At 40.6% G+C, this 9,941-nt stretch overlaps 1 pseudogene; it reads left to right on the top strand.

Annotated features, from left to right (window-relative positions):
* The first annotated feature begins 480 nt into the window (after positions 1–480).
* Positions 481–8,882, top strand: LOC144889240 (chloride intracellular channel protein 4-like; annotated as a pseudogene).
* Positions 8,883–9,941: the final 1,059 nt, after the last annotated feature.

Below are 9,941 nucleotides of genomic sequence, written 5' to 3' on the forward strand. Positions count from 1 at the left end.
TAACGGTAGTTATTAGTATTTGAATGAAGTGAACAACTAGTTAATAAAGTCTGGATCTTTGTAAACCTGTTTTCCGGTCATTGGTCTTGAGTCCAAAACCACTTCCACGACATCACCCTGGAGGTAGAAATCTAACCAGCGATATTCATTTTGAGGCCACTCTAGTTAGACCTTTGCGATTATTGTCAGTTGTTCCTCCCTGTTGATAAGCTATAATTCTGCACAGTGCACTTTATTCTTCCAAAACTAAACCATAAGAGTGTATTTTTAAGTGACATCATAATTTTGTTGCACACTGTGGCGTGTGGCAGTTGAGTGGTCATTATATGTAATTCATCCTGTATTATTATGTTTATTGTCAGTATTTTTGTTTTGGCATAAGTGTTTTCTTCTGCAGGAGAATGGACTTTTAAAAATACAATACTGTTGTGAATTTTGGGGTAGAGTAATATATAGATCAGGTAGATCTGTGTCAATATCATGCTCCCGATTGTTGTGAAGAAGAACAAGCATTTTGATGTACATAAGTAGAGGACTTGTCTAGCCCGGATGTCGGATTAAGCTCGTACATTTGTGGTCATACAAGGATGGCCTCGTGTTCACTCGAGTAGGGATTATGCTAATTCCCCTGTGTGTGAGACCTTGTGATTTATCCATTGTCCCTTATGGCACTACACCAACAGACACTAGGTATGCCCAATAGCAGCACACACACTAATAAAATTCCCCCCACAATAAAACTCACCGGAAGTGCAGGCAGGAAGCGCCCACGCATTGCGCCAACATGGCGATAAAACATTGAGCAAGCAGGCAATAGACATGCCCAGAGGGCAGCTATTGGATGAGACACCACTAATAGGGAGACGAGGCAGGATGAAGCCCGCCGATTGGTAGAGGGTGGGGCAAGAAGCTTCCCTCTGATTGGTGGAAGGAAGGCTGAGAAGGAAGCCGAGGACCGATTGGCTGGGATTTATTATTTTATTTTTTGGGGGAAAATCTTTTTTTTCAACTTAAGTTTTCAACTTCAATTGTTTATAAAATGTGATATCACGTATATTACAAATACATTTGAATATTGAATATTTTGAATTATTGTTTGAATTATGATTGGTTTAAACCATGACAAAACGGCAACTCGGGTACAGTCATTTGTCTATATATCTACACACAACTGGGCAGTGTCTGTGTTCTCACTTAACGACTCCCTAAAACTTTTGTTTCCATGGTTGTGAAGTGTTTTTAATAACGTTGTGGTGGTTTTGAATCATGTGGTGGTGAGGTATTTTGAATTGTGTGGTGGTGAGGTGTTTTTAAATGACGTGGTGGTGAGGTGTTATTAAATCACATGGTGGTGAGGTGTTTTTAAATCACATGGTGGTGAGGTGTTTTGAATTACGTGGTGGTGAGGTATTTATAATTACGAGGTGGTGAGTTGTTTTGAATTATGTGGTGGTGAGGTGTTTATAATCACGTGGTGGTGAGGTGTTTTTAAATCACATGGTGGTGAGGTGTTTTGAATTACGTGGTGGTGAGGTATTTATAATTACGTGGTGGTGAGGTGTTTTGAATTATGTGGTGGTGAGGTGTTTATAATTATGTGGTGGTGAGGTGTTTTTAATTATGTGGTGGTGAGGTGTTTTGAATTATGTGGTGGTGAGGTGTTTTTAATTATGTGGTGGTGAGGTGTTTTTAATTATGTGGTGGTGAAGTGTTTTTAATTATGTGGTGGTGAGGTGTTTTGAATTACGTGGTGGTGAGGTATTTATAATTACATGGTTGTGAGGTGTTTTTAATTATGTGGTGGTGAGGTATTTATAATTACGTGGTGGTGAGGAGTTTATAATCACGTGGTGGTGAGGTGTTTTTAAATCACATGGTGGTGAGGTGTTTTTAAAGCACATGGTGGTGAGGTGTTTTGAATTACGTGGTGGTGAGGTATTTATAATTACGTGGTGGTGAGGTGTTTTGAATTATGTGGTGGTGAGGTGTTTATAATTATGTGGTGGTGAGGTGTTTATAATTATGTGGTGGTGAGGTGTTTTTAATTATGTGGTGGTGAGGTGTTTTTAATTACGTGGTGGTGAGGTGTTTATAATTATGTGGTGGTGAGGTGTTTTTAATTACGTGGTGGTGAGGTGTTTTTAATTATGTGGTGGTGAGGTATTTATAATTACGTGGTGGTGAGGTGTTTTGAATTACGTGGTGGTGAGGTGTTTATAATTATGTGGTGGTGAGGTGTTTTTAATTACGTGATGGTGAGGTGTTTTTAATTATGTGGTGGTGAGGTGTTTTGAATTACGTGGTGGTGAGGTATTTATAATTACGTGGTGATGAGGTGTTTTTTAATTATGTGGTGGTGAGGTGTTTTTAATTATGTGGTGGTGAGGTGTTTTGAATTACGTGGTGGTGAGGTATTTATAATTACGTGGTGGTGAGGTGTTTTTAATTATGTGGTGGTGAGGTGTTTTTCTGCATGGTGTGTCTCACAGCATGGATGTGTGTATTTTCTGAACATGACAAGCACATCTCAACTTTAATGTTCCACTTTGTTATTGAACGACCAATTCAGTTTTGAGCTTTACCCATTGAAATTTGTCATCAAGGGAAGAAGGGATGTGTGTGGGGACAAAGCAAAAAAATAAATAAATAATTGCTCTAGAGATTTCAAAACTGTTTTTTTAATTACTCTTCCAGAAAATCTGCTAATCTTGCCAACTTACCACTGGTACCCAGCCACCTTTCCTGACCTTCAATGGTGGAGTCAAAACAGACACACTCATGATTGAAGAGTTCCTTGAAGATATCCTTTGCCCTCCAAGGTTTGTTTGTCTCTGTCTCTGTCTCTCTCTCTCTGTAACATACCTGCTTGAATGTTTGGCTACCATGGTGTATTCCCTTATGGAGAATGCAACAACTTTCATAAACAATGCAATGGAAGCAGTTATGTCGAGCATATATGACAGCAGTCAGTCATACATGCCTGGCATCGTATGAAGTAATTTGAGCAATACGTAACTTTAGCATCCTAGTTATGATAACACTTCAAAGTCGAGATACAAAGACTACACAACATGTAACATGAATTTATTCATTGTAATATCAATGTTATTATTACTCCCGCCAGGGAGTAATGCATTCGATCGTGTCCGTGTGTGTGTGTGCGTGTGTGTGTTCGTGTGTTTGTGAACAAGATATCTGCAAAGGTTCTGAACTGATTTGGATGAAAGTTGGTGGGATGATTGCCCTTGGGATAAGAAAGAATTGATTAGTTTTTGGTGAAGCTCAGGATATTATTCCGGATCCAGGAATTTTTTGAAGGATTGTTTACCATTGGAAGACAGGGCTCATTTTTTTTAAACATTATCTTCTATATATTCTATATTTAACATTGTGATATGAAAATAGTTTTCATATTTGTTGTAAATGTCGTTTAAACTCGTGGTTACGCATTAGAGCGGTGTATTTTGTTAGCAGCGTCGTCTTCAAGGTTCTTTTTTTTTCTTTTCTAATAAAGACATATTCTGTCATTTTAAAACCACCAAAGTGTGTATTAGGTTTCCCCGTTTCATAAAATGTATCGTTTGATACGTATAATGCTTTAAAACTGTTTTTTTTAACCTCAGAAGAGATATCAACATTTATCTCAGCGAATTTCATTCACGGTGTCAGTATTTGATGAACTTATAAAGACTTAGTTCCAGATTTGTCAATGGCTGAGGTATATTAACAAACGAATAAAACAGATTTGGCAAAATTCCAACTTTTTTTTTAAAAGATCGCATATTCACCCAGGGTTGTTAGAGGCTGAAGAAGAAGGAACCTCGCATGGCCTTCCCAGGCCAAATAAATCATTCTGGTTCTGGCTCTGCGGTTTTCGGGTTTATTACTCCTGCCAGGGAGTAACGCATTCGATCCTGTCCGTCCGTGTGTGTGTGTGTTTGTGTGTTTGTGAACAAGATATCTGGAAAAGTTCTGAACGGATTTGGATGAAAGTTGGTGGGATGATTGCCCTTGGGATAAGGAAGAATTGATTAGTTTTTGGTGAAGCTCAGGATATTATTCCGGATCCAGGAATTTTTTTGGGAAATATTTTTTTCTGTTTTACTGCATTAAAGCTTTTATTCTTATTCTTAAATGATGTTTTTCTCCTCTAATCCCGAGATATATCAAAACAAATTCTCTGACCATTAGGGCTTACTTTCTTTTTCATTTATTGTTTTGGGGAGAGGGGATGTTAGACAAAACGTATTGTTGCGGATCTCGGATTACGGCGCTCCCCTTACCGAGGGGGGTTTAATCCCCTCGTCTATTAAGCTGGCCGTCCGAGTCCTAGAAGATATCGCGCTCCTTTGCGGGGTTGAGGTTGATCAGGGTGACTGGTCAACGGGTTCCCAGATACCTTTGCCGACCTCTTCGCAAAGCAGGGCGATACTTCTGCTCGAGCCACGGACAAGATGGAAGATTGCCGAGTGGTTTAGCAATCCGAAGCTCGAGCCGTTAGCAATAAAATTAACCCGATCCTGAGCGTTGGCCAAATCGTGCCATGTATATCAATGGAGAAATCACTAAAGCGACTGGATGAGAGGAAACCCAAAAGAATAAGAAGGAAGAACACAGGTTTATTAATTATGTACAAAACCAAGGAAGAAACAAAAGGTAAGACTGTACAGGAAGAGGAAGAAGCAGATACACAGGGCAATCCTTAAACACTCTTATTTTATCACACGCCCAGTACAGTACAAACACACTTACACGAATGGGGAATAGCAGGGATGAAAGTTCCAGGCGATGGGGTCCGGTCCAGGCTCCGGATCCGCTGCAAAGAATGGCAGGCAGCTTCGCGTGTCGTTGGCGCGCGACTGGACCTTATAATTATGCGAGGGACTGGGACGCCACGTACATAATCTTCGTGCCAACTCTCTCTCGCCCAACGTTCATCTCAGAGGGTACCCTCGCGCAGATCGCTCAATGCAGTGACAATCAATCGAGTGCTCCCCACGCAGTTAGTTCACAATTACCTCCCCTCGCGCAGTCCATCAAAGGGCTTGGCGCTCGCACTTATATGATCGTGCGTTGAAATCAAGCTGCCCTCATAGGGCTACGCCCACTAACGAGCTCACCTCAGCCCTGGTTGGCTGGTGGGGGCTTACCGGCCACACCCTGGTGGTGAGTTGACGTGGCCACACCTCGTTCTTGCCGCTCCGCCCCCTTCTTCTCCAAGCCTGACCTCATGTTCAATGGCGTTTGGAGCCAGCGCTAAGGCAGCGATGACGGCTCAATGCAGCGAACGCTGCTAACCCAGCCACGTGATAATTTGGAGAGAGAGAGAGAGAGAGAGTGCATAATGAGCGAAATGGGGCCTATCTTATTTGATTAATGCAATGCAGATTCAACTATTGGGAACAGACCTTAACTAGAACACATACTAATGAGATAACTAAAGAAGAAGCCTATGGTGTCCTTCGTGTTGCAATATGACCTAACTAGGGTGCGACCTTTGACCTTTACACAAAAATGGGAATATTTACAGGGGATTATTTATAAGGGATATTACAATATTTACAAAGTGGAGGGTTCTAAAAACCACAACAGTATTATTCCAACTAAACCCACGGCGGGAATATGCGCTCTACTGAGTGGCGTTCTAGTTTACCAATGGATTTGAAAATGCTACTTGTTGCTTACTTGCTTGATGCTCAGCATTTAAAAAGGATATAGCATGGACAAACAGCCATCGGTTGGCAACCCTTGTGCAAGTGCTGATGGCCTTCTCCTGCAATGAAGTTCCTTTTGTCAGGGATCTTATTATTATATAATTATGGCCACTGTCTCCCAACCATCTCTATAATAATAAAAGATAAAGTGTGCATGTGTATCAGTGTGTCTCCTCCATAACTCCAAAACCATGAAACCTAGCGGCCCCAAGCTTTGCATGCATATGAACGGACCTCCACGGGAGTGCAGGAATGAATACCGGATGTATGGGTGAATTTAAACACACCTTTTGAAGATAATCAGCGAGATGATCATCATCAAAATACAAAAGAAATCCTTACCAGGATTGTGGTGCGCCATCTTGGTCAGTCTACTGTCACCTCGCAGGAGTCTTAAGCCGCCATTTTGTTGCAGGCCTTTTTTCATGCCTGGTGGAACTGGTTGGGCGCATTTGGTATTCTTTAATTAAATTTATTTAATAAACATTTTTTTCATCTTTTTGTGCGATCTGCTTTCATTATATATAGATACCGATTTTAAAAAAACCCAAAATGCCCAACATCGAATCAAACCTCATGTTCGGAACTCTGCCATGTTGGTTCTAGCTGTGAACACATTTTGTGAGCTCTGTGGCTTGATAAATATTTGAATTTAATTCACCAATTTCCCACTTGAATTTCACTTTTAAAGAACTCGAGAGATAAACCTTTTTGGTTGTTGTTTTGGTATACTTTGTGCCTTGCCTTTTTCTTGCTGTTCGGTCTGTGCAGCAATGCAATGGAACTTGAAACAGGCCACAACGGTTTCTGAATGATAAAGCATTCAAAATTTATTTTTGCAATGAAAGCAATATGGAGGTTACATATTGAATAAGATCCTGGGTGCATGGTGGGTATCCTTGAATATGTTGGGTAGAGATTGAATAAGATCCTGGGTGCGTGATGGGTATCCTTGATTATGTAGGGTAGGGATTGAATAAGTCCAGGTTTACGTGATGGGTATCCTTGATTATGTTGGGTAGAGATTGAATAAGATCCTTGGTGCATGATGAGTATCCTTGATTATGTTGGGTAGAGATTGAATAAGATCCTGGGCGCGTGATGGGTATCCTTGATTATGTAGGGTAAGGATTGTATAGGTCCAGGTTTACGTGATGGGTGTCCTTCATTATGTAGGGTAGAGATTGAATAAGATCCTGGGTGCGTGATGGGTATCCTTCATGATGTATGGAAGCGATTGAATTAGATCCTGGGTGCGTGATGGGTATCCTTGATTATGTAGGGCAGAGATTGAATAAGATCCTGGGTACGTGATGGGTATCCTTCATTATGTAGGGGAGAGATTGAATAAGATCCTGGGTACATGATGGGTATCCTTCATTATGTAGGGTAGAGATTGAATAAGATCCTGGGTGCATGATGGGTATCCTTGATTATGTAGGGAAGAGATTGAGTAAGTCCAGGTTTATGTGATGGGTATCCTTGATTATGTTGGGAAGATATTGAATAAGTCCAGGTTGATGTGATGGGTATCCTTGATTATGTCGGGTAGATATTGAATATTGTCGCCACACTACCACTGGAGTGCCTTCGTCCCCTGTTTGATGGCATTCTCCCATTTCCAGATAGATTTACGTGCATGATTCTTTGGTGAGGATGGAAAAGTTGATGGTGGAAAGTTAGATCCGCTGTCGTGAAAAATCTTTTTCCCCACTCTGTTTTTCCACTTTTATATTATATATATCTTTCCTCCTCATTTTCCTCCTCTCTCTCTCTCTCTCTCTCTCTCTCTCTCTCTCTCTCTCCCCTTCACATTTCTCCTTTCTGTTCTCTCCTATTTTAAATATCTATTATATTTTAATTGTTTTAGTTTATTTATTTATCATATCTATATTTCCCCCCCCCACCCCCCCAAACAGCCCTGCTATAAAAAAAATTACCTTTCGTTTTTATTTAGCATTTTCAAAAACACTCAAATTAACTGCACATGTCTCTGCCTTTCACAACCCTGTTTTCCTTCAAGGTATCCCAAGCTGGCGGTGCAGTACCCAGGATCAAACTCTGCAGGTCGTGACATCTTCTCAAGATTTTCGGCATACATTCGGAACACCAACCTGGCGAGCAATGCTGGTACAAACATTCCAGCAAACACCTCAATCCATTTATAGATGTGTATCTTATAGATAAAGCTCCATGACATAACCACTCACTCACTGATATAAATGTTTAGTGCCTTCTAGATGGGCTAGAAAGTATAAATTTCACATACTGATGTAACTCCAAAACACAATTCCAGGAGAAAAAATCACAAAACTCCATAAATGAAAATATCCGTAAATACAAATTGGCCAGTCGAGCTTCGCTCCCTCGGCTTGGAGAGTGGTGGACCTGGGACTGTGCGAGTTGTGCGTACCTCAGCCGGGAGAAAGGAGTTTGGGGGGAGGGAGAGTGGGACTTGGATTGTACACACAGTTTTTAAAGAGTACGAGTACTGCTCACGCATTCTTCAATTAATTGATTTATTTATTGAATAATTCAAGCAAAAGCCACTTTTATGTAGATTATGTGCAATGGATGTCTCTGTGTCTTTAACTGACAGCAACTAAGCCAAAAGTGCACTTTATCTTTAATATCTGCTTTCCCGCTTGAAATTCAGAAAGCCGCTTAACTATATAATTGATGCGCAAACAGGATGGACGGGTGGCAGATGTCCCACTGGTCATGATGTTTGGAGTCAAGTGTTGGTGTGGCACAGAGTCAATGCTCTCAACATTTAATGTGTCATCTATAGATATAATCTTAAGAGGGACAGGTTAGTAGCTCAATTTCTGGTAAATAAACTCTACACTGATGATGACCAGTGACCCAGAAACACATCTGTTTTCAGAGAATTTTTTCAGAGATGATAATTTCAGTCAAACATTCATTTTCACATTGTCCATTTTGGTTTTGTGTTTTCTTTCCGGATCTATGGCTATAGCACAGCAGCGGGCACTCATGCATACCTTGGAGATCCTTTATTTGTACCTGACGAGTCCACTGCCCAGAGAACCTGGTGAAGGTCCATCAAAACGTTCGTTTCTAGATGGAAACCATCTCACACTGGCAGACTGCACTCTCCTACCCAAACTGAATGTTATCAGGGTGAGAACACGTTTGCCTGTTTGAAGTGTGGTGTATGTACTTGTATAGGAAGTAGATTAATGAGGATTTCACTCACTCAAATCTTAGGGTTTAATATCAACTTGATTTTTGATTGAATTTCAGTATAAAATTGTATCATTATGACCATATTGTTATTACCTCCACCACCTAAGGTGGATGGACGGAGGTTATGTTTTCACCCCTGTCTGTCTGTGAGCAGGATATCTCAAAGAGTTGTGGACGGATTCGTACGAAATTTGGTCGAAAGGTTTGGTATGTGAGGACAAATTCATTAGATTTTGGTGAAGATCCAGATCTGGATACTAGAATTTACAAGTGATTCTTCACCATTTTGAGTTCGGGCCAATAATAATATGTAGCACAATATCTCAAAAAGTTATGGACGATTCGGACGAACAGGATGTGTGACAGAGAGGAATCGATTTGATTTTCATGAAGATCCAAACCTGCTCTGCATAAGAGATGTTTTAAATTTTGTAAATTAATCGACACCATTGAGTGTAAAACGATAAAGAGCACGATATACCATAAAGTTATTGACGAGTTGTGACAAAACTAGGTCAATGAGTTGGGTAGGTGTCCAGAACAAGCCGATTCGATTTTTGTTCAGGTCCAGATCCAGATCCGAGCTATGTGTTCTACCGAGCGCTGTTCTAGCTGTAATTAAACGTATTTGTGCTGTCGGTGAGACAATATAATTGACATTTGCCGCATACCAACCAAATTTTTCAGGGTGGTGGTTGTGGTGGTGTGGTTTTGTAGTTGTACTTTAAAAAAACTCAACTGGACTATGTCCAGCTGAGTTTTTGTCGACACCCAGTGTCCGTCGTCCGTCTGTCTGTCTGTCTGTCTGTCGTCTGTAAACAATTTGACGTCTACGCTCTGAAAGACACAAATATTGATGAAATTTGATGAAACTTGTTATGCAGCATCTTTAAGACATAAACTAATTTGGGATTGCATTTGGGCGTTACACGCCCAAAAATGGGCGCGGCAGGACGGCCATATTGAAAAATCAATTTTTGTCATATATTTTTAGCACATATAAACTATATAGTTTGT

Source organism: Myxine glutinosa, unplaced genomic scaffold (genome assembly GCF_964187855.1).
Source record: "Myxine glutinosa unplaced genomic scaffold, kmMyxGlut1.1 SCAFFOLD_2048, whole genome shotgun sequence".
Lineage (NCBI taxonomy): Eukaryota > Metazoa > Chordata > Myxini > Myxiniformes > Myxinidae > Myxine > Myxine glutinosa.